Source organism: Brienomyrus brachyistius, chromosome 25 (genome assembly GCF_023856365.1).
Source record: "Brienomyrus brachyistius isolate T26 chromosome 25, BBRACH_0.4, whole genome shotgun sequence".
Classification (NCBI taxonomy): domain Eukaryota; kingdom Metazoa; phylum Chordata; class Actinopteri; order Osteoglossiformes; family Mormyridae; genus Brienomyrus; species Brienomyrus brachyistius.
In genome coordinates, this window is record NC_064557.1 from 9,272,606 (window position 1) to 9,296,723 (window position 24,118).

At 45.7% G+C, this 24,118-nt stretch overlaps 1 long non-coding RNA gene across 1 annotated transcript; it reads right to left on the reverse strand.

Moving 5' to 3' along the window:
• Positions 1–1,824: 1,824 nt before the first annotated feature.
• Positions 1,825–19,484, reverse strand: LOC125720514 (uncharacterized). Its single transcript, XR_007385483.1, has 3 exons — positions 19,351–19,484; positions 17,394–17,480; positions 1,825–2,005 (listed from the first exon to the last, which is right to left on the reverse strand). It is a non-coding gene; the product is annotated as an uncharacterized LOC125720514 (long non-coding RNA).
• Between the last annotated feature and the right edge of the window lie 4,634 nt (positions 19,485–24,118).

The following is a 24,118-nucleotide window of genomic DNA, read 5'->3' on the forward strand; positions in this document are numbered from 1 at the left end:
CCGATCATCTCAGCTTGCTGAAATCCCAAACCGAACCTTTTTGTTTCCCACATTAGAAATATCAAACGCTTAATGTAAGGGCAATCATAAAGGCTTTTGATTTATCTGAACACAAATATCTGACGTAACCCTTTTGATGAATGCTGAAATGCATCGCTTTACTACAAAACAAATTCTCTTTGATACGATAATGGACAAATACACTGAAAATCAGCAGTACGTTCGGCTGAACAGCAAAGCCCGACGTCTCATTTTTATTTGCACTTTCAGAATGCACTCCCAGCACGAAATACTTATTAATTCCATCCAAGTCTGCTTCGCGCAGTGAACTTTCAAAGCATTTCCCCGTGTCTCTGTTTTTATCCTGCCATGTCAGCAGAATACCTCCCATCCTACGACGAGTTTGAGTTTGCTTTAGAACTTCCAAAACACCCGCCAACATTTCATAAGAAACCTATGGAAATAGACGTTTAAAGGGATCGGTTTATACTTCACGTTCACCGTGCGTGTGTATGCGCCTGTGCGTGTCTTTGGGGGAGGTACAGAATGAGGGCGCCGCTAGAGGGCAGCCTTACACACAGGCTGGCTCTACGCAGGAGAACAGGGACCCCATCTGGCAATTAAGCCAGTCACCATCCGAGGTGAAGGTGCCTGAATGGCCAATCAACTGGTGCATTAATAATGCATTTATCATGCACAGCGCCCTCATGGCCTCCCCATACACCTCACCCTTGCCATTTTCCATACTGAAAAATGCTTCAAAGAGAGTGAGGAAAAATATTCCACCTTTAACAGGGCAGAATTTTTTTTTTGTCGCCTAGGCTCTGCCAATCAAGGTGCCAGGGGCAGATGTTACAACCCTTCTGGGTACCTCAAGGTTACACCACAAGGATTGCATCACAGGTAGTTGGAAAGATAATTATAATGGGTCAAATGAACTGATCTTACATGGGGGAGCCACACAGATTGCATGTGATAATTCAAGTGCACTCCCTGTTTTGGGGGCCCTGTGTATCAATGCGTCCAAGTTCTTTCCCTGTCTTGCAGGGACACCACAAGCTGGAACATTTCTTACTTAAAGTTACACCCCCCCCCCCCCCCCATCTTAATGCCATTGATCCATGCATGATGACTGCTACCCCCCCCCCCCCCCCCAGGGCTGCCACCATAAATCACTTATTTAGTGTCACTGCAGTACAAATAACCTCACAGGAAGTCACAATTTTTTGCCACTGTCTTTCTGCCTTTATGAGCTGTTTTAATATCAGGGCTGTTATATTTACTGCTGAAACTGCTCTGTAAATCCCAGCTTTAATTAGCTTGATTAAAAATGTAATTATGCAATTAAATGAAACAATTACGGTTACAGTGTATCGTTTCCCAGACATTCAAGAAGATATGGCCACAGAGTTACTTCGCAAAAGTACAGGCCGGGCCTAGAAACCTGGTTTTATGACATTTCGGAGTTTCATGTAAGGCGTGCTAACAGTGTGGCCTGATTTGTGATGTGTGCGATGTTCTTAAACTTTGCTTTGTTGAGCTTCTTTAATTGGCCACAAGGACACAACGATCTGTGCGTTTGATTAATGCGATGAGGTCCCCCCACCTCACTCACAGGGAATGTGACATTTAACACTGAATTCCACCCGCTTCACTGGCGAGTTTACCGTGACTTAGGAATTCGCACCCATTTCATGCTTAAAAATAAATGAGTGAAAAGGTAAAAATGCCGGTCTTTCATAACCACACCATGGAGACATTAATGATTGTGATGAAGGACGTTTTATTCGCGGGAAAAGTCTTGCTGTTTGCTTCATTCTGTCATCCTTTTCATACGCTTGTCTTCACCGTGTTCTGTTTGCTGAATGAGATGTCAGAGGTGCGCAGGTGCAGTTCTCAGAGGGTCAGTGGGGAGGCGCTCTTTGTCCTTCACCTTGCCCGGGGTCTGCAGTCTCACTGCGCATTGTGTCCTCAGCTGGCATGCCCCCTCTGGCCTCACGAATAACTTAAAAGACGTATAAGTGACAAAGTGTGATGAAATGCACATGTTTTGCTCTCAAGGACAAATAATTTAATCTTTCCCAGTATTACCAGAGGTCACATTTAACCTTAATGCATCTAATTTACCATTTTTATAAATGCATCGAGTGGACGGGAGTGTACTCACTCCGTTCACCTGTTCCATCCGGAATGTTCTTCCCTCTGGTCAGCAGTAAACGTGCCCAGATTTTACATACCTTTTTTTATCTGTTTTTAAAAATCATTTATTGCTACATTTGAGTCTTCAGTCTTGGAGCTGTCTGTCACCCACTAAAACAAATTATCCTTACCAGTATTTGTCACACAAACCATCCAGACATGTTGCTAGTATATCCTTACTCACACAACACACATACACACACACACACACACACACGCACGCACACATATCGTTGAATCAGTTCCACGGTGAAAAGATCCTTTCCGCCTGTCTTCACAGCCAGAGCTGTTTGTGGACGCTTTCTTCACGCTGTACGGTAACTGATGACTGATGACAGATAACGTGCAGTTTAGGTCCAATGACTTTACGAAGACCGAGCCATTTTCCTAATCCACTCACCGTAGCCAGTCTCCCTGATGCTTACCCAGGCCTGCACTGTTTCTGCATCCTTCCCGACTTAAGGACAGGAAATAAATTTGCGGTATAATTGAAGAGGTTTGTGTGCTGACCCAGTAAAAGGCTCGGGGGTGCAGTTTTCCCCGTGCAGCGCTGCCAAAACAGGACAAGAGCGATGCTTTCAATAAGCATAATATTCCCTACCTGCCGAATTTACATGCTGTGAAATTAAAGTGTCTTTTGTGCAAATGGCTGTATTAATGGCTGCTTCTGTGGTGGAAACCGCTCATCCTCAATTAAGGAGGCCTCTGCCTTTATGGAAGCGACGTTCGTGACATTTTCTTGTGTTTACTTGCCTACGAGGGCACTTTCCTCACACACTTCAAAGACTGTCCTCTGAAAAAACATTCCCCGCACCTCCCCCTTCACCCCCAACAGTTTGAATGCCCTGCATAAACATAGCATGATCAGCTAGCCAGGTTGCTAACATCATATCAGAACAGAATTGGGTGTAATATGGGGCAATATGCTCTGGATGCATGATGCCGGATACGGAGGTTAGGTTGCAGGTGAATTTTTGCCACGTGGAAAATCCGTGCAGTAAATAAGTTTATTTCCATAATTCACTGCTAATGGGAGTATTTTGTGTTAGTAATTGTCGTTCACAGACACACTTTCATCCTGGCTTGTGGGGGGGTGCTTTTTTATGCTAAATCAAGCAGCAACAGCAGACGAAAGTGAATGCTGGGAGATAAGTCGGGGGCCATTAATATTTACCAGTGATAGCCATTGAGTATGCAGATTACTCTCTGGGCTGCAGACCCCCTGGTCCAACTGGTGAACACAAGGCCAGCTGTAGCCCCAGTACCATTCTGCTGCCAGTGAAGGGGGGGGGGAGAGGGGGGGTTTGATGGGATAGCAGAGCTGAGATGAGTCACACAGCGATCGAAGCGTAGAGCACTCAGTGTAAAGCTAGCAAAAAAAAAATATTTGAGTTCGCTAACTGGGCCTTTTTCCAAAAATGACAGCCACTGGCTGTTCACCACCCTTATCTTGCTAGTTCAGTCATGGATCACGTTCCTTCAATAGACCACAGCCTCGACGACACGTTCTATCAGACTCCAGCGCACAGGTGTCTTATAACCTGCAGAAGAAGGACTGACTTTTTATGAACTGGGTGGAAACAAGTCTCCTCGTGCTCAGTGGGATGGAACGTTGCGTCTGTGAACGGACGGTCGCCGGTGCAAATATCACCGTCGGCAGAGTGATGTCACCCTTGTACCCTTGGGTAAGGCCTTTAACCCTAATCGCTACAGGGACAGTCTAATGCTGCTTACTCAAAAAAAACACACACATCGCTTTGAAAAAAAGCGTCTGCCAAATAAATTAAATATAAACGTAATTCCCCAACCTCTGTGAGGCACAACATGTCCCTCTTGGGGTCGCACCAAATTAAGGACAATCAATAGTGCGATGATGCCCATGTGTGTCCTGGGCAAGGTGTGACCATGGCAGGACCAGGAGGTGGCCTGTGGGGCTATACATCTAGGGCCACTTAATCTGTGTAACAATGAAGGGGTCACCCACACGATAACTGACAAAAGGTTACCCGCTCTGCCTCCGGAGTGGCACCTCAGGGGGCATCGATTTCCCATTAAGCCGACAGCCTCCGCTGCGCCGCCCCACCCCGCCCCGATAAGGCATCATTTGATGTATTTCACCGCCAAGCAATTAATCAGACGAGGCACTTGGGCTCGGCGGCAGCCAGGAGCAGCTAATTGAAACAGAGTTGCGGTGGGAAGCGTGCCCTGGAGGTTTCATGCCCGCTAAATGCACGAGTCACAGCAGGAAGAATGGCCTGGAGGTTTGACGCCCGCTAAATGCACGAGTCACAGTGGGAAGAATGGCCTGGAGGTTTGACGCCCGCTAAATGCACGAGTCACAGTGGGAAGCGTGGTCTGGAGGTTTCACAGCTGCTAAACACGCGAGTCACAGTGGGAAGCGTGCCATGGAGGTTTGACACCCGCTAAACGCACGAGTCACAGTGAGAAGCGTGGTCTGGAGGTTTGACACCTGCTAAACGCACGAGTCACAGTGAGAAGCGTGGCCTGGAGCTTTGACAGCTGCTAAACGCACGAGTCACAGCGAGAAGCATGGCCTGGAGGTTTGACACCTGCTAAACGCACGAGTCACAGCGAGAAGCGTGGCCTGGAGCTTTGACACCTGCTAAACACACGAGTCACAGTGAGAAGCGTGGCCTGGAGGTTTGACACCTGCTAAACGCATGAGTCACAGCGAGAAGTGTGGCCTGGAGCTTTGACACCTGCTAAACACACGAGTCACAGCGAGAAGCGTGGCCTGGAGGTTTGACAACTGCTAAAGGTACAAGTCAAGGCAGGAAGCATACTCTGTTACCCATTATTTGGGATTATTGCCTGCTATTTGGGATTATTGCCTGCTATTTGGGATTATTGCCTGCTATTTGGGATTATTACCTGCTATTTTGATTATTTGCTGCTGGCTCCCAGGACCTCTACAGTGTGCCTGTATTCATCCATGTTACTCTGAAGGTTTGTAAACCAATCAATCGCTGTCACATTATTATATCCTATCCATCGTGTTTTTTTTAAACCCCGCCCCACACCCCTGACGCCTAGCTACCATTATCCTGCTTCCATTGGATGTTTTGTTAACGTCCCGGGAAGCCATGGAGATTAGTTATCTCACAGGCGTTTCTAATAAAAAGTTTGTCTCTTAAAAAAAGCTGTTGCCACTTCTGGAGCGAGACGCCCCGGGGTCTGGGGATGGGTATAAACAGGTGTTCCACTGAAGTATGCCGCATGTTTAATTCCACTCCACTTGTAGTGAAGGAATGGTATGAATCACCCTTTTCTCCCAGCATAGAATTGCCTGCAACCAACACCGTACGATCCTGCTGAATGCTACCTCTCTTGGGGGGGGGAGGGGAGGGTGTTTGGATGATGGAACTCACCTACACGTCAGCACACGATGGGGAATTCGACTATATATATTTACAGGTGCTGGAAGCCTCCCTAATTCTGCCATTTTTCATACAACATTAATATTGTCAGTGATGATAAAATGTGGCACAACCCCAGTATTCCCAGTGTTACCATGGATTCCTATCTGTCTGGTAAAGTTCGTTTATAAAGATGAACTTTGGGCGAGTGACCTAGGGGTTATCCTGGCTGCGGCGGTCTGGAATTTCTAATCACGTCAAAAAAGGGTGACGCAGAAAGAACCGGCAAATCTGTTCATGGGACTCGGTGGGATGCAGGAAGGACTGCTGTTGCGAAAACACCCAAAGGTATAAATGCACATCAATCGAGGAGATAATTTATCAATTTATGCCATTATTATATCCATTCATCATCCAGCAGCAGTTATCAGAATTTCAACAATTGTGGAACAGCGGGTCAGATAGAGCATAGGCTAGTTACAGCATGTTACAGCTAGTTAGAGCATGTTACAGGAAGTCATGGCTAGTTATGGCTAATTACTGCCTGTTGTATCTCAGGATCTACTGTAGGTAACGAAATATCTATGAAAATAATTTAGAAGAGGTGTTTGGGGTGTGACGTCCGATTGGCGACATTCATAAGAAACCGAAAGCTTTGCACATCCACGAGGCTTCTTGCCATTTTGTCCACCACACATGTGTAGGCCGGCGAAAATGAAAAGGGCCCCTTTCATCTGATTTTCAGTGACAGGAAGTGATCTGATTAAAGATCCCTCTCAATATATTCAGCATTTAAACAGATTAAAGCAAATCCGATATTGGCAGCTTTATGGAGTAAGTGTCCTCCACACGTAGCCACTCTTGCGTTCGCTCAGGTAGCTAAACTCGGCAGCACGTAAGTCCCACCGACTCTGCTGCTCTGATTCTTCATTCTTTTATTCTTAAAGTGTGGGAAAAACATAAACAAATTTTCTCCCACAAGATGGCAAACCCTTTACAGAGAAATGAGCTCATGCAATCACAGTTCAAAAGAAAATGCACAAGATGTGCAATTCCTTGTGGAATATATTTAGGCTTAGAAATATCTTAACAATGTGCAGGTTCTCTCTCAGCATAGAGCAATGTGCAGGTTCTCTCCCAGCATAGAGCGATGTGCAGGTTCTCTCCCAGCCAGGAGCGATGTGCAGGTTCTCTCCCAGCCAGGAGCGATGTGCAGGTTCTCTCCCAGCCAGGAGCGATGTGCAGGTTCTCTCCCAGCCAGGAGCGATGTGCAGGTTCTCTCCCAGCCAAGAGCGATGTGCAGGTTGTCTCCCAGCCAGGAGCGATGTGCAGGTTCTCTCCCAGCCAAGAGCGATGTGCAGGTTGTCTCCCAGCCAGGAGCGATGTGCAGGTTCTCTCCCAGCCAAGAGCGATGTGCAGGTTCTCTCCCAGCCAGGAGCGATGTGCAGGTTCTCTCGCAACCAATATTGATGCCCCTGGCTCATGAGTGATTCATGTCGTAAAGATCAGATCAATGTTGAACGCATAATGGTGACATCAGCATCACACCACCTTGTTTTGAATTAAGGTATTTTTTTTGGGGGGGGGGGAAGTAACACGCTACCTGGAGGAGTCCATAGGGGACTGGGGTTTGTTTGTTTACCATGTGATTGGTACATCTGGACAAAGGTTGCCTCTTCGGAGGAGAGAGAGCCAGCGTGCCGATTGATCATTTTTCAGAGCCTGGGAATCTGGGAATCTGGGCAGCAGTGTGGCAATTTTCAGCTGCTCAAAGGAGGCGGCCAGCAGTCAGCTGGTGGGCAGCTTCCCAGAGATTCTTTTCATCCTTCATTTAAGAGTCGTAACGATGCAGGGAGTCTGTGCGGTTAATAATCTGACACCCCTGAAACGCTGAGAGGTAACACCGTGTATCACCATGGGTCATTCTGCACGGCACCTCCGTCCACTTCCAAGGTTAAATTCAGACGGGCGATGAAAAGCCTGGATAAAACGGTAATTTGTCCCACAAATTTACGCCTTTCACTTAAAGAGGGTTTTGTGATCTCCTGCCCCAGTGGCTGGAACACTCTCACACACGTAGCACATTTAAGTATAAAAGCGTTCGTCTTCTTGGGGAAGCCATTTTCAACTCTTCACTGATTATCTCTGGAAAATCTATGAGCAAAATCTAAGTGAAGCTGAAGTTAATGACCAGGTGTTTCTCCTGTGTCTGAGGCCACGCCCACTCCGAGGTTAGCTTGTCAGATCATTAACCTTTTCTAGGACCCTTGACTAGCCGTTTCAGTCAGACAGGACTTTCCTGCACCATTCTCACCCACTACCTTCACTTCATACATCACGGGACATCTCATTAAAACCCAGAAATCACTGACAGGGAGACAGAAATTGACTTGTTAAGTTCTTAATAATTAATTCTCATACGGGTGCAATAACTGCATATTGGATTTAGATGGCACATATTTCATTTCCGCTGCAAAATATTCCATTTGCTTCATTTCTCCAGCCGGTGAGTCAAAAATGAAAAGAATATACATTGTCAGAGAGGTGTCACCTTTTCTCGGTCATTTGTTCCTTTCCAGGAGCGAACCAGTCACCTGAGCTGGAAATCACCACAGACTTAGCACGGGCTTAGCATTAGCATACATAGTTTAGTGACTTAAATTAGGTTTGTCAGAACGTTTCCTTCAGCGGACTGGGGGTTTGCTCGGCAGTCACACATGAGCATGTCCCTGTGGTCGTGGTTGAAGAATTCAGCAGAATCATCTTGGGTGGTGGTGGGGGGGGGGGGGGTAGTTTTTACAATAAATGAAATAGTCCAGGTCATATTCTCAGTGAAAATTATAGCCGCAGGTGATTCTCACTGGGTGCTCACAGAGTTTATCAAAATGTCATCCGGGAAGAGCAGATTGACATTAATACATGCTTTCTCCTTGGCCATAAATTTTCTAAAGGCATGCATACGTCCAGCCCGGTGGGACGCAGTGTCCTTCCTGCTTGGACTGCAGGAAGATGGCTCTCCGCCTGCTTTGGCAGCTGATCTTTGGAATATAATGAGAAATGGCTGGCAGGTATTTACTAGTCAGGTGCCGGTCCGTGGAATAGTTTCTTCTGGGCTTGGGGGTTGTCCCTCGGGTTCGAGCCCTCGTGGTCTCCTGGGCTGGCTGCTGACAGGATATCCTGTCCCCCTCAGTCCTGGGTTTTGCTGGTGTACCTGCAGTAGGTATCTTTGAACATGGCCGGTCAAAAACATAAAGAATGCTGTGAAGACGCTGTCGAAGGAACTTGCGCTGGCCGTATCTACCTCATTGATTCATTCTGCTTTGAAGCTCTTCTTTAGCCATCTTTAATATTTTTGAAGGTAACAGTGGCAGTTTAGAAAGGACATCAATTTTTCAGCAGACCAGAGACCTGACTTACTATAGGTCAGCCATACATTTCAGCTAATGTGGTAACAGTTCTGTCAATTGTACTAGTATTTTCTGGAATCCTAACTGGTTCCGAAATCTAAGAAATGGAAAGAATCGTCAAGTGAATGACCTCATAGTTAACCTATGTGACATCATAGGCCAGAGAAAAGGTAAAGAGCACTTTGATTGGCTGGCAGCTCATGGAAAGGGATCCTCAGACAAGGGCAGCCGTCAGTATCTCCTGTCCACAGATCTGCAAACCCAGTAGGTTTCCTCATTCTTCTGCAGGTTTTTCCATGACAAGTGCTAGAAAACTCTGAGACATACAGGGTTTTTTTTTTGCCTTTGTTGATCTTTATTGTGCGACTAAAACAGCAAGTATAAACATGCACTGATTGCCCAGGAATTCATATTTAAACAATTTGCATGCAGTTTGCATAAAATTATATTAAGAAAATACTCTGAGGCTCATGGTAAATAGACGACCTAATGTGAAATGTTATCTGGTCCGCATAAAAATCATCTGGAAACACAATCGCTGATTATTCCAGCCAAACACAGATGGTGATATTATGTATATGAGTCAGATATTATACATTTTAAACAGATCTCCATTTTATTTTTTTAAAGTGTCATGATCCTTCATCCAAAGTCTTTCTTGTAAGGCCATAGCATTCATGCGTGTACGGAGCATGTTGCTGTAAGACTATATTTGGGTAAAAAAGCCTTCATTGTCAAGTCATTAAAAAACAAAGAACACCCTATTTGAATATTCCACTCTGGGTATGGTTTGGTGAACATTCGATTGTCATGTTCAGCCGGTCACGAGGTGCCTCACTCTGTCCGATTTCTATACTCTGGATGTTCAGGCGGTCACGAGGTGCATCACTTTGTCCGATATCTATACTCTGGATGTGCAGGCGGTCACGAGGTGCATCACTTTGTCCGATATCTATACTCTGGATGTGCAGGCGGTCACGAGGTGCCTCACTATGTCCGATATCTATACTCTGGATGTTCAGGCGGTCACGAGGTGCCTCACTCTCTCCGATTTCTATACTCTGGATGTTCAGCCAGTCACGAGGTGCCTCACTCTGTCCGATATCTATACTCTGGATGTTTAGATGGTCACGAGGTGCCTCACTCTGTCCGATATCTATACTCTGGATGTTTAGATGGTCACGAGGTGCCTCACTCTCTCCGATTTCTATACTCTGGATGTTCAGGCGGTCACGAGGTGCCTCACTCTCTCCGATTTCTATACTCTAGACGTCTCAACATTAGATCTGTCTACAAAATAGTATTCAAAAAATGCTAGTATCATGCCCTCTAACATCCGAGTCCACATACTGCCGAGGGGCTTCAAATCGTTGTTTTATTTAAACCACTGTAGACATATCATATGCGAAAACCCAGAATATGCAACAATACTTAACCTCTGTAACAGGCAACCTCTGTAATTATCGAAAGACTGCGCATTTTCTTCAGTAGACCAATAATGATAATGCAGTATTTATTCCGTCAGACATTCTTAAATTGTGGTTTAGCACATTAGCAGGCTGACAATCCGCTCTCTCGCTGTCAGTGGTGCAGTTCCATAGTTATCGCTGCAACGCCAGCACTGGAGAACCTCCGGGTCAGTTCATTTAATCGGGTCATGAGAGCTCACAGTTGTCCCGCCCAGCGGAGTTCTGGAAAAAAAAACATCTTACCCAGTGCACCTGGAAGACACAGTTATCCCCTTAACCTGCTTCACAGCACAGCCAGGCAGAGTGCTGGCTACGTTTACGTTCCGGAATTTTCCAGTTTAAAGCCCCGCAGGACACTGCAACATGGTCCGTATGCTCAACTGCCTTCAAAGAAAATCGCAGCAATCGCCAGAGATACGGAAGCGTAACCTTGTGGAAAGAAAAACCCAAATCCGAGTCAAACGTTCCCGGCGGAATGATTGATATTTCATATATGTGTTATTCCGCAGCAGCAGGCTTTGGTGCGTGATTTGAATCACGGTACATGTGCTGCGGGGGGTCGGTGAGTAAAGGCTGAACTAAGGTTGCCATTGTGGACTCACGAGGCTTTTAAATTAAGGCCAGATTTTACCATCTTTCTATAGAGTCAAACGCCCTGGCAATAAAAGGCAGCAGAATCAGGACTGTTTGAGTGTCAGGATGAACTGCAGATCTGGGATGGATGTGTCCGGTCTGCTCCGACTCTTGAATTCCGGCCAAAAAGAGGACCCGTCCCTGGCCTGTGAACTGATGATATGCCAGCCATACGGATGTGGGTTCCAAAGGGCTACGCCTTCGTCAGAACAAGCCACGATGATCCACGATGCCTCGAAGGACCTTCCTGCACATCACGAGGCAGACGCTCACAGACATCTACCTAAACCATGTGTCTTCAGGAGAACCAAGCCAGACTCGAACCCGCAGCCATAAAATTGTGAGGCTACACAGGCACCACCCTCTAAAACCATATCTGTATTTCCATCCATCCAGACGTTATTCCCAAAACACTTACCCAGTGCAGGCTGATATAAATATTACACGTAAACAGAATTACATTAGAATAAAGGCTCAGATGGTTTCAAATGCATCACAAACCCACACACAGTATAAAAATCAAAGGAGTGAATATCCCACAGAAGCTCCTGACATACACTGCTGACAGACTGATAATGCAAGGATGCGAAAGGAACCCTAATTCTGTGTGACTGTACACGTTTCTGGCTGGTTCCCCGAGGGTCATCAACACCAGTGCAGGAACCATGACTCTGCCCAACTCTGCCTCATAATACACGGCTCTCTGTACTTACACAGTCCAACCTTCGTAAATGCAAATATTTCCATCCTCTCTGAGTCTCAAAGTCCTTAATGTGTATGCCTGGGTGGAGTGGGGCGGGGGGGGGGGGGGGGGGGAGCTAGCAAGATCTAAAAATCAAAAGCTTCCTTGTTTCAACTTCTACTTCAACTATTAAACAAAAAACTAAGATTCTAACCCATTTTATGCATTATCGGTTTCTGAGCTCTGGACGTAAAATGTATAAAATGTAAAAAATATCCCGGGTCTGTCTGATTTCACACTTTCCTGAAGATGACGCCTCAGCAGCTCCACCATCTGGGATCGATGTGTTTACTTGCTGCTCCGTGCATAGAGGGCCTTGAAAAGCAGAATGTTAAATGTCCTCATTACCCAAAGAACAAGGTCCTTTTGGGGACTTTTAGAACATTTACTTATTTCATTCATGCCCTACAAACCAGCCAGTAATCCCCTCCGTAGCTACAAAAAGGCGACAGTGAGTGTTCGCGTCTTCTGTTTTACAGAGGCAAGGTCTCCATCCTTCTGGAAGATTTTTTATCCATCTGATTTCACTCAAATATGTTTTGATATTTATTGTGGGGGGGGGGGTGGTGGGGGCAGAGCTACTCTCATTAGCTAATTGAATTGGAAGTCGAACGGCACACACTAACGTGCGTTAATTAGCCTTTGTTTGCGATATTCATGAGTCTCCGTGCTTCAGTTGGCTTAGATTACCCTCCAAGGGGCTCTCCAGTGAGCCTCTACCCGCCTGTTCCGGGGCTCCATTCCCCTGGACGGGCCACATTGAACTCACACAGCCTCTGGTCCACGTGCTCCTCCATCCATGGCCTGACCGCTCTGCCCCGTCGTTCGTTCCGTCTAAATCAGCGAAAAAAACGGTGCCTTATGTAAGCCAGGGGGCAATCGATATCTAATTTAGTGCTCAGGTGTAGATTTTGTTTGCACATTTCTAAAAATCCTTCAGCAATAAATAAGAAAAGGTTGGCTTTCGCTTTGGGGTTTTTCATATTCCCCAAATATGGAGAAATGTTTTATTATAGCAAATAGCTGCGATTAATGGCTCCGGATTTAAGCATTAGAGTAAATCATGCGATCCAGAGGTTTTAACCTGATCCCACTGCTGGTTTTGATCTATATAGCACGTAAACAGGGGAAAAAACCTCATACTGGTGAAGTTCTGCCAACTCGTTTTTACCCATAATCCCCCATTATTTTGGGGATTTTGAGTAAAAGTGAGCACAACATGGTAAGAGATAAGTGACTGGAAGATGGATGGATGGATGGATGTACGCTGACATTTTATTTTCAGATTCTTGTCTTCCCGGTGGTCCGTAAACCAAACCGCGAGTGTTTAACTTTCGACCCGTCGTAAACAATAGAAGTCAGACGCGGTAATTTGTGTGAATTGCTCCTGTAATGACGGACTGAAAAGTGTTTTTATCCATCTACCACTCTTCACCTGAGTCTGGCACCTCGCGAGACGGCCTTTTTTCCCCCATCAGCACTGAAAAGTGGGATGCGTCCACCCATGGGGGTGTCCATGGAGCCTTGAGGGGGCGCATTCAGGCCGAAAAGCCTGGCAATAATTGGCGCCATAAGTGCTGAAATTGCTGCCTCCATTACTGCCCCGCAAAGGCCTGTGCTTACTATTCATCGACCGGCTGACAATTAAGAATCATGACATTCGTATTCTAGAAAATGACAGACCCCTTTACACTCATCCTGCAGTGATGATAAGTACCCTTAAACGAGTCCTGATCGACACGCACTCTGGGCTGGAAGGTGTGTCCTGAGGTCTCCAACACGAAGCTTAACTGCACACTGCGAGGCTACAGTGCGCCCTTGGTGACGACAGTGAGCCCTGTATTAACTGTGACTGGGCCCCAATGACTCACCCCACACGTTATTCCGAAAGAGTTTAAGGCGTGATAATGACTCTTATTGTTTTGTGCTTGCTTTACCCCCACCTCTCCCCCCACATTTATATATTGAGCGGGTTTGTAGCTGGATATGCTCTACACGGGGGAGGACTCAAATGTGACGGACTCGTCGCCGTGCATTCTGGGAAAAAACAGACAAACAGACAAAAAATTTGATTTGTTGTTGTGATTAGAACAGTGACTCACATAATGGGGGGGGGGGTTAGAAAATAAAGACAAAGACGAGGCGGCGAGCTTCTGACGTTTCCCAGAATCCTCCACAGAACGCCCTGTAAGTAAATGCATAGAATTATTGTGGAGTTTGTACTCCTCACTCACACTTCCACTCCGGCAAGCAAACTTCACACCTGTCAAACAGGGGAATGCGGGTGATTCACCCTTTGGTACGCCCTTTTCCAGTCTATCATCAGCCTCGTTAAGGTGTGACATCAGACTAAAAGCAAGGCCAGTATTCTCCACCGGGGGGAGGGCTTCCATGTGACCTAGCAACCTGGCATGGGACATTGATGGAGAGGCATATCTTTAAGCGGATCAACAAGGGAGGGATGACATTTAACATCAGACGCCGCAGAGTTAGTCCGACTGAGCCCTGTCCCTCTGTCACTTCAGTGTGGCGGCCAGAGATCGCCGAAGGTCACTGAAAGTCAACGATATCAAACAGCCGGGGGTTTGCGAAAAGGTTAATGAAGCAATTGTAAAAGATGATTTATCATGTAAATGTCGTCATTTTTCAGTGGACTTCTGCTGGCAAAAATGATTAGCTTTCCTTTTACCCTCATGCAGTTTATTGAAATATAGGAGTGATTTTTTTTTTTTTATCTGCGTTGAATAATTATGTTTCAGAGCATGAAAGCAACTTTGTACACAAAAACACATACCATTCACCCATATGAATTAATTACTAGCAACTAATTAGGTTTTTAACATGAAGAGATGTTGCACAATTATTTTGCAAGTTTAAATTTGCTGTAAATTAATATAAAAATGAACAGAATGCCGATAAACTATAAGTACAAATTTCAGGTTAATAATGTGTCAACGATTTGATTTATGACTTTGGAGGAAAGGACTGCATCTACTGGATGTTCTTTTTTAAAAAAATACAAGAGTAAAAATGGAAACGTTTACTTTTACTGTTCAGTGAAGATTCATCAAGCAGGGCCTTCGGAAATTCAGTGGCTGCCGGAAATGCAATCAGATACCAAAATGAACCTCAAACACCCACAACATCAGTTCTCTCCTTTCATACTTTGTCTGGGAGCCGCTTTCTATCAGCAGGTTCTGCTGCCGGCACCAAAAGGTCACCTGGGCTTCATCAGCCATATCAGAGTTTATCAATATTAAAGCCAAAGTATGAAACTTTTGATTGGTTCCCTCGTCACCCAGAACGAGTTGGGGGAAACACAGTAACCAATCAGCTGTCAAACTTCGCTTTAAAGGCACAGCGGCCCTTTCCGCAGCCCTCGGGAATCCCTAAGATGCTGCTGTAGATGGGGCTGTTGTGCTTGTCATTTAACCCTGAAAGTCTGGCGTACCGGGCGTCTTTAGAGACGGCCACACCCCACAACATGTGAGTGGCATGAGCTGAATTGATTTAAAAGCCATTTTGTTTTTCAACATTAAACTAAACTGAAAGCACCCCCTGGGCATAAATGACAGCCTTGTTAATGTAATAACTGCAATCATTTTTCAGGAATTATTTTTTATACAGGATTATAAATGAGTGTTTCCTTCATATATTATCATTATATTTTCTCATTTAGCTGGAGTTACATTTCCTTTTGCACCTAGACCTGGCAGTTACAGCATTTGTTAGTAAATATGCAAATCGCAACGCCGCATGGTCCGACTAAGATAATGCAGTAATATAACCCTGTGCTTTAATGCCATCGACGTTTCCCTTGAAGTTGCCTGCTGGTATATATATTGCGTCGGGTTTCCACATCTTCATCTTCTCTTTGTTTTTTGGTCTGAGTGTAATACGACTGGTAGAAGCCCGCCCACTCATGAGATCCTGAGGTTCTCCACATAATGAAAAAGATCTAAGCCTCAACAAACAGCAATATCGTCCTGCTTTTGGGACTCGAGTAAATTGGTTTGCCGCCGAAGTAGACAAGCCTAGCGATATCCCCGCGGGAGCCGAGCCGCCGGCCGTATGAGATACACCCCAAGCGTCAGCTTTAATTAACTTTTTTATTTACTAAGAGTAAAGGTGAGTTTTATGTCCCGAGTATTGACACAGAACTTCATTACGTTGATTATATCGCGTTCCGTCGGGGAAACTGCTTTTCCGGAAAAGGATTCTCGGCACCAGTGTCCAAGCACTAGATGAAGTAGGAAATGGAGGTTAGATGCCCACCTTAGGACAAAATTGGATCCCGGACGTAACGCTATGGCGTGATTAGTATCAGAGAGCAATCGGTTTGAGGAGCGGGAATCGTAGTCGATAAGTTCACTGTACGAAGTAGTTGACGCTGCTCCGTTTGTTACTTTAAGGCCTTTTGCAGAGTCAGTGTCACCGCAAATAGGTGGTCGTCTCTATTGCCTGGAAATCATCTCACCGGCCAGACAAGATGGGTAATCCATCACAAAGGCTAACCCCACAGACAGACACGCATAGCAAGGGCCAATTAAACCCACCCCGTCACCAGAATGTGGGAGGTCACCTTCTCATTCTTAGCCAATCAGAAACACGCAGAAGTTCAGACAGACTCTTATTTTCCCCCTTTCTTTAATTTTTTTTGCCTCACGCGATATAGACACCCCTTAAGAGAAGCCCCTTTGAAGACAAATGCCGCTTCAATGTTGTTTTTGCAGCAAAGGCAAATAATTTATTCCTGCCCAATGTGCAATGTGCAGGAGACATTCATCATCAGACAACTGAGAGACGCCGTCTCATAATTAATGTTTTTCTCTGGTCCAGATGGCAAGACATATTAATAAAAACGGGGACAATAAATATAATTTAAAGCTGCGTTCGGGTTTAGTAAATGGAAAATGGATGGCACAATGATATCTGTCTCGCCCGCTTGTTAAATCTGTGCGCTGCTGGGGATACAGGAATAGAAAGTATAAGAGGGTTCTCTTTTTTGCAGAAGTAAATGAACCGTTTCTGCTGTGCTCCATTCGCAGGTTTGGAGGCGAACTCAGCCCTGTCAGCATGCGGACTTCACTTGTTTTATTTCATGCTTGAATCGCACGGTGCTCATGAACCGTGCTGAACGCGTGTGACTTCCTCTCCGGAGCTTTCCTCCACCTCACCTCCTGTACTTCCAGAACAAGTGGCCGGAGGTTATTAAAAAGTTATGCATTTTATTTAATGATTTTCAGCGGGGCCGTCTTCAACCTGTTACATAAAGAAAGGTTCTGACTCGACTCCCGAGCCACTCCTGAGCATTTGTGCATGTTTGAAGCGATTATTTGCCTGTGTGTTGACCTGGGTAGTGTGAAAATGGATTCCTGGCCTGCTGGTAATGTGGTGAGGTTTGTTAAGTTTCAGCGAGGGAAGGTGGACGAGGCTCGAGGCTTGTAGATGTCAGAGGAGATCTCAGGACCCGCAGAGGGTAGAACAAGTATATATGAGCTTCCCCTTACATGACCCTCATTAAAGCCTGGTGGACTACCTACACGGCGGTGTACATTGGCCTCACCTGTAGGAGGCAGTGTAGACATTCCAGGGGCCGTTGTGAGATGTAGGAACGAGAGACCAGCCTTCAAACCTCATCACACACCGCCTCCTGTTGAAAGCACTACAGTTATTCAATTTAGAATGCATTTAATGCTTTCGTAATCAAGCTGACAAGAAGCCACAAAGACTGTCTTGATTTATAAACAGAATCGACTACCGACTGCCATGTGATGTTTTTAAGTAACAGCTTCTATGGGAAACCTTGCGTAGGGGTAATTAATTTTGCGGCGTGTTTTTAATTACTCCACGATGGCGTCTAGGTGGCGGAGTCGTGCGGTACCCCCTAATCACTGGCATTCACGCGCAGCGTGGATTCATCCTGTAATCCTCTTATAGGAAATAATCTTTCCCGCAGCAGGAAATTAATTATCAGTGTGAATCAGAATAGGAGACGTTGTAAGTCAAGCGGTCGCCGCCACGTCGGAGCGGGGGGGCTACCCTTTTCACGTCTTTCTGATGATGTCTCAAACCTTGGTTACTCATGAGAAAAAATCTGATTCCAAAAAAAAAACCCACCATAGTCCTAAACGTCTAATCACGCGTCTGATTACGTCGACATTTAGGCGTACGAAGTGCATGTATGTAAGGCGTTTAAAACGCGCTCCCATGTGTATTCCTCCTCAGTTGTGCAGCGTGAGAATTCGTTTAATTGGTGGGACAAATTTGCATGTTGTAACGATTTAATAATATTCGGGAAAAAGATGACAAGCGTGTTGACAAACGCCTGCTTGTTCACGCTGCTGTAATAGTGAAAGTTTGTGAACCTGTCTCCAGTAATGAATTAGTAATATCACCATCCTAAAAATATAGTTAAAAAAAGAATAATTTGGGAATTTTTTACCGACATTATGCTATTAAATACGAGAATGACTGTTTTTGGCCCGCAGGTTCATTTGCAAGCTCAAATAAGAAATAACTCAGCTGTCGCGCTAAATTTAGAAAACGCAGGTTTCCAACATGGCAGCGGGTGATTTAATGCCTGTTTGCCTGCACTCAGTCATGTCCCAAAATGGACGGCGTTTCAGGTAAGCAGCAAGGTCAAAGGATTATTTCTTAACATCTATTCCTTCTCCAGTACCTGCAAGTAGCCAGGCAATGCACAAAACCTCTACGTTTCCTTTGGGATATTTTGTATTTTTTTCCCCCTGCTTTCTACAGGCCTACCTGCACACCCATTTGTACACGACAAGGGCCAGCTTACGCCATCGATATATGCCCAGCGCCTTGGAGTAAATCTAATTATGCGCAACCAGGTCTTCCCTAAACCGGCATTTACATTACATTCCCCCTCATAGTCTCGGCTGCAAACTCAATTTGACGTTTTTATTTCTGTTCCCGTATGCCATGGCGTTTTCCCTGCTTGTCTGTCGGACGTGTGGGATTCATTTCTGCATTTTACTATATACACGTATTTAGATGCCGGGCTATATTCAGGCAGGCAGAGATGCTTTAAGTCTGTCAGTCAGGTTTTATTAGCGTTGCGCCCGTCAGCCCCGGAAATTCAGCCCCTGGCTGCGGTCGCAAGCCAAAAAAGAGCCTGGGCACGTTCGGGAGTCACCCAAGCGACGGCATAGTGGAGATTTTCGGAAACAGGCAAAGACATGATTATGTTGTCAGGAAGCGCGATCGGCGACTGCTGCCTCTCAGAGTAAACCGAAGCCTCGTGGTTAAAACACGGACAAACAGCCACGGCTTCATCTGCCTCCATTTGATAAAGAGACATCAGGGCGGATTGCAGTCAACGGGATACAAAAACACTCCATGCAGCGGAGCCGCGAACCTCTCCTAGGAAATACTGATTTTCATTCAGAAAAACATGTCATTCCTTTATTTAAGCAAAAATGACGCAGAGATATCTCTAAATTGAAACTGCCTTTCACTCTCTAATGAGCACTGACAGGAAGTAATAAAACACTCACCGCTCCCGGCAACTCTGACAACTCTTAAATATCTGAAGAGTAAAAGTGAGCGAGTAAGACTCGCTGCACACAGAGATAAACATGTCTGCTCCCTTTTGTTTATACAACGTTGATAGTCTGTGAGTAAGGCAAACAATATCAGTTAATATACTTAATAGTCTCATGACAGCATTTGTGCTTAAACAGATCAGCAGTAACATAAAACCACTGACGGGAGAGGTAAATAACACTGATTATCTCATTACAATGGCACCTGTTGAGGGCGCCATTATGCACTCAGCACGTGAACAGTCAGTTCTTGAAGTTGATGTGTTAGAAGCAGGAAAAATAGGCAAGCATGAGGATCTGAGCGACTTTGACAAGGGCCAAATTGTGATTGCTAGACGACTGGGGCAGAGCTTCTCCATAACGGCAGGTTTTATGGTGTTTTCCCAGTATGCAGTGATCAGTACCTACCAAAAGTGGTCCAAGGAAGGTCAACCGGTAACCAGTGAACTAGCAACGTTCATGGATGCCCAAAACTCACTGATGCACGTGGGGAGCGAAGGCTAGCCTGTCTGGTCTGATCCCACAGGAGAGCGACTGTTGCACAAATTGCTGAAAAAAAGCTAATACTGGCTATGATAGAAAGGTGTCAGAAAATACAGTGCATCGCAGTTTGCTGCGTTTGGGGCTGCGCGGCTGCAGATCCATCTCATTGCCCATGCTGACCCCTATACACTGTCGAAAGCACTAGACCATGGAGCAAGGGAAGATAGTGGCCTGATCTGATCAGTCACGTTTTCTGTTACATCATGTGGACAGCCGGGTTTGTCATTTAAAGGATGCCAGGATGCACTATGGGAAGAAGGCAAGCTGGAGGAGGCAGTGTGACGCTCTGGGCAATGTTCTGCTGAGAAGCCATGGGTCCCGGCATGCATGTGGATGTTACTTTGACACGCACCACCTACATGAACATTGTTGCAGGCCAAATACACCCTTTCATGGCAACGGTATTGCCCAATAGCAGTGGCCTCTTTCAGCAGGATATTGTGCCCTGCCAGACTGCAAAAATTGTTCAGGAATGGTTTAAGGAACATGAGAAAGAGTTCAAGGTGTTGACTTGGCCTCCAATTTCCCCAAATCTCAATCCGAGCGTGCGATTTGCTGGACAAACAAATCAGATCCATGGAGGCTCCATCTCACAAATTATAGGCCTTAAAAGATCTGCAGCTAACATCTTGGTGCCAGATACAACAGGACACCTTCAGAGGTCTTGTGGAGTCCATGCCTTGATGGGTCAGAGCTGTTTTGGTAGCATAAGGGGGGCCTACACAATATTAGGCAGGTTTTTTTTAATCTTGTCTCTGCTGTGATTGTGTTAAATGCAATAAACGTAAACATCTCCATGCAATTTAGACTTTCCAAATAATTCTTGCCAGCTACTTGGCAAATCCTGCATAGAAATTTAACCTTGGAGTATGTCTATATTAATGCAGTCCAGCGTGGGAAATATTGAAGTATTTCTGCAGGTCTAAGGTGATTAATATTCCCCAAGAAACCCACCAACAGCCCCGAGTGGCCGTGCAAGTCCAGCACCCTGAATACCGGGCTGTTTTTTTGCCAGCAGTGCAAAGTAGCGAGAGGATGAAAAATGATTTGTCACGCTGTTATGAATGAGAGAACAAGCGGCTCCTTTTTCCGTTTGTGGCACCAAGTGCGCAATTGACTAATAGATACGTTCACTTGCAGGACATTAGTCAGTCTGGCTATAAAAAGTAATCGTCTAGAGAAAGTGTAACTTTGTAACCTATTTTTCCTAAACTAGATATCTAGCACTAGTTAGCCCAAGTTTAACCGGTGCTGTGCTGCCGTCTGCACGTAGCCTCTATACTTGTCATTTAAATGCTATTTAAGTCTACCCTTTCAAAGTATAAAACTGTATCTGGATCCATTAAAATGTTTCTAAGTAATCTTTATAATGAATCTTTCAATTTATCCTTAAGTCTGCGGCAAAGCAATATCCATTTTGGCAACGTACAGCATCGAAAAAACACATTAATGCGACGTTTGACCATCCATAAGATGGAAAATGAATCAGAAGAGGTTAAATTGATAAAGGTTTTATTACTTTATTACTCCATATTTAAACTGGGAAAACATTGCATATTTCACGCCCCGACTGTGAGTGCCTTGGGGATTTATAATAGATTTCACTTTTTTTTTAACCGATAGGGAAAACAGCGATATGTTCAACCTCATTTTTAAGACCAGCTGTATCCACGCCAGCAGTGGCCATTAGAGAACGAATTGGCTCGTTCATTTCGTTTTTTTTCCTCCAGGTATTTGGCCAGATTTACCTCATATTAATTAATAATGTTCTTGTTGCAAGTTTGCCGCTATTAATTTAAGCTAAGTCGACTGCGGTTCGATGCTTGGAGTTTAATTTTATGGAGTCGAGGTGACAGGACAGGTCCCATTACAATTATTAGTACAGGCGTTGGCCAAACTGAGGCAAAAACAGGCAAAATGTTGTTTATTAAACTCAAATGTACTAACGCTGTCTTGGAGAGGCGATCGGACATTGGGGCAGAGAAAAAGCCCACAAAGACGAATCGGTGCCCTGTCGCCATCCACGTGTTTAGTTAGCTTTGCACGTATACCTTTGAATCCGGTGTCCCCGAGCCCCCAGTCGGACAGCGGGGTTAATTATGCATCAGGTTGCTCAGAGATTTAGGAGAGGATAGCTTTACCGTGCACACGAAAAAGGCCGGGGAACAGGGCTCTGTTATTAATCACTGCTGGGGCTGGGGGGCAGCTTAATCCTCACGCGAGGCTGTCCGAAGTCCCGCATTAGCGTGAGGTCATAAGCGCCGTGATGTTTCATGAGCACTGCTCCCGTTGGGTTTTCAGGGAACTGTTTAAATCCCCGTGTGTTTCTTTTCCTCTGTGTGAATGTCGGCGCTTTTGATCCAGGTTTGAGGTCAACACAGTCAGCCCGTTTGGTACTGGACGGCCAAATACGCTCAGTAAGTTAGTAGGCAAAGAAACTGGGTTACCTGTAGCAGACTTAGCGGTACCTGGGGGTAGGGGGGGGGGGTTATGCAAAATCCACACACAGACTTGCAGAACTGGGTCCTGCCTTGCTGGAAGTCTGGGCTATTTCTCTCTGGGCCACTCAGCATACCCAAATAAAATATACAAAACATATTTTCCCTGTCTACCCAAAAATATACAAGACAGGCATTATAAATGTTTACTCCTGAAGGGCTCTTTTTTCCTCTAGGCTTGATATTTTAGTAAAACAGTCCAGCTTTCTCCTGGGTACAACATAAGGTCTCTCTTGGGAATACGAATTCAAAAACATTTGATCACAGCCCACTGCCTGGTAAAATACCTCTGCGGAATACATAAGGAGCCTTACAGGTTTTTTCCTTCCCTCTGAAAGATATTTCATCGCTTCTGTGGGAGGAAGGAAAAATCAATTAATGCAATCTTTGTAAGCAGACAAAGTGAGTGAGCGAGCCCCCCCCCCCACCCCTTGGTGGGAATAGGCCCAGCTGGGCGATCTTTGTTACCTCTGAATGCGGTCAGTAAATGTACCATGCAGGCGTGTTTTTCTGATTAAAATTGATTCTGATATGGAGTCTCGATTGCAGAGGGTGCGCAGTTATTTTACCGTGGGCGGGGAAACCGCAGCCTTCGCGCTGCTGGTGCGGCCCGCCGACTGCTGGGGGGGGCATAAATGTCGGGGTCTTCGGGCCCCGGCAGGATGTCAGGGGTACGAGGAGTGCGGTGTGTGAGAGAGAGAGACGTCCACAGAGAGAGAGGAGTGCAACTGATGGCCAGCATGTGGGATAATGGTGTTTTAAACAACCTGTACCCTGGTGCATGGTTAAATAAACAAATACTGGGTCGCTTTGTAAGATGCTGTGAAAGACACACATGCACTATAATGCACCGTGACAATACACATCGTAGGCATGGCTATAGTGCCATTAAAAACACACCTTGCTCTGATCTATCCATCCATCCATTTTCTGTAACCACTTGTCCTATTCGGTGTCACAGGGGTCTGGAGCCTATTCTGGAGGCTGCAGGCACAAGGCAGGGGACCATCTAGGATGAGGGACTAACCCATGGCAGGGCACACTGAGCCTGACCGAGCCTGGCAATGAAGGGCAGCCACCTGCAGCAGCACCCATGGAGCCAGGGGTTAAGGGCCTTGCTGAAGGGCCTGCAGACATGACTATTCTGCTGGGGCTGGGCTGGAACCAATAACATACCGATCACTGGCACATGGAGCTACACGTTACCTCCAAGAAGTGAGAAACAACCATTGTGGTTCACCCAGAGAGAGCTGGCCTCTTGTGTTTCACTCTGTTTCCTCTAAGTCCATTTCCCCTGCTAATATAAACCTAATCCACTTGCGCACGCACACACACACACACCTGACAATTTACAGACAGCTATTCAGATATTGCATGTACTTTTAGTTATGTCACTATATGTTAATCTGGATGGGTTTTTAGGTCACTGACACAGAGCGCATGGCTATCCACTGTACAGATCAACTGTACACAAAAAAACCATGTAACTGGTCCCAAAAGTCCTGTTAAGTAATTATAATGGGCATCTCCGGCGTCTGACCTTCGCATGATGGCTGCCCCCACATGGACATGCGTGCCTGAGTCTGTCAGACCATTCAAAAATTCATTCTGACAGGTATGACTTGGTGTCGGTATTTATCTGCGTACTGATGTTAACTAGGCCTTATTTCCTGAGGACA